General features: G+C 40.2%; 1 protein-coding gene across 1 annotated transcript in view; it reads right to left on the minus strand.

Moving 5' to 3' along the window:
- Positions 1-1,945, minus strand: part of LOC101858558 — a gene marked incomplete in the record, with an annotated part of 83,123 nt that overhangs the window by 30,494 nt on the left and 50,684 nt on the right.

The raw sequence follows: 1,945 nt of genomic DNA on the forward strand, positions 1-1,945 counted from the left end.
ACACACACACACACACACACACACACACACACACTCTCACATACACACACACACACGCACACACACACACAGCGCGCGCACACTCATACACATACACTTTCTCATACATTCTCTTGTCTACACATATACGCATATAAGAGTATGCTTGCGCTCACAAATAAGCTCACAGTCACGAGTATAATATAAATAAGCAATTATTGTTAAGAGTAACAGTGTTAAGCTAGATAAATAATATTAAAAAGTTGTGGTTTTAGATCGTGATTTATCCTACGATTGAAATTGCCAAGTTGTAATCATGAGTTTCAACGAGTGATTGCAACTGGCAATTTGACAAGTAGGATAAATCATTGTCTAACACCATAACGAGTGTAATAAATTTTTTATACCATACTGATATCAGCTGGGGACTTAGATCCGGACCAGCAAAGTTCAAATGAACAGCCAATTGGACAAGAGGATCAATTCAAGAGTCTCACATGAAAACAAAATGTTAATGCCCGTAAGAGTCAGAGTAAGGATTGGGGAAAAATCTGGATTGTTTTCCTATGTTTTTAGCCACGCTAATTTACACGTTGCGCTATCGTCCTTCCGCAAAGCAAACCTCAAACAAAAAATAATAATAATAACGTAAGCACAGACAAAGCAAGCAGTTAACGTACGATTCAAAAATTGAACAATTAAGAAACTGCATTTATATGACATGTCGTTGTGAGAATAGAGGTGACTTTGATTTGAAACTTTGCAACCAAATCAAACCAAAGGCTAGGAGTCGTTTGTTAGCATAGACATGCTAGTAATTTGCGCATTTTTCTATATTTCACGCGTGGGATATCAGCTTATATTTCACGCAGGAGACCCGAGTTCGATTCCCGAGTGTAAAGAATATTAATTATGGATCTCAGCAGGCGCGGTTCGTCCATAGAGCACGGTCATACAGTGCCACCCAAAAATGTTTAATGTTTTATTAGGTAAAACACCTCTACAATAATAAAATAAAAGAGGCCAGAAACAAACACTAGCCAAATATATCAAAATGCGTTTCCCACTGGCGCCATAACGGTCATTTCTGTGTCTATAGCGCCGTAAAACATCTACTATGCCATGCCAAAGTTCATGCGCTGTTTCTAAGCATAGCAGGATATTCAACAGTGGGAACCTGACCTATAAACCGCTCTTTGGGATAACCCAAGCGATGACGACACTCGTAGCGAGTTTAGCGGTACATTAATATTAATAAGACGGCACATCTCAAATGTGCTCCTGTTGAATAGTGCCGAAACATAGCCCACAGTAAGCAATCTAAAAATAAACGCAATAGACTGTGCACTATTATATGCCAAAATTATGTCAGCCCCGGAGCAATCCAGCGAAGTGCTCAAGTGAATTGTGATTGGTTCATTGCCTTGCCGCTATTTTGAGTGACTCTGTAACCGTGAACCTGAGGGAGGTGAACGTGACATACTTAAGTCATCGTCCTATGAGTTGTGCTTTTGAACGGTTTTGTAGAGGAGTGGTGAAAGGTATTACTTGAGTGTTCAGTTCTAAAGCAAGATGAATGAAATTGACGTTTAGCTAACAAACAGATTTAGTTCTAGAAGTCAAAGCCACAAGTAAAAAGAATGAAAATAGAATCACAGGGTTCTCCCTCACCAACCCAAAGATCCTAAAATTATACACCATCTCATTTACTATGCCCTTGACTATCTTCAACCTAAGATAGCTTAATTGTGCACGCCCACTTTTTAGACCCACGAGCCGCCCCTGGATCTCAGTCTTTCTGCTGAGATGTTGTGTCCCTTTCAGGCCGGATTGGCCCAGATAGGCAAGGCCGAAGCCTGCTTCCTAAATGTTCTAAGGTGTTTTGATGGGGATGTAAAAACGCCAAAGTAGTGGTATTATTCGACGGTAGAACATTTGAGTGTGTGTGTGTGTGTGTGTGTGTGTG

Source organism: Aplysia californica, unplaced genomic scaffold, assembly GCF_000002075.1.
Source record: "Aplysia californica isolate F4 #8 unplaced genomic scaffold, AplCal3.0 scaffold00249, whole genome shotgun sequence".
NCBI lineage: Eukaryota > Metazoa > Mollusca > Gastropoda > Aplysiida > Aplysiidae > Aplysia > Aplysia californica.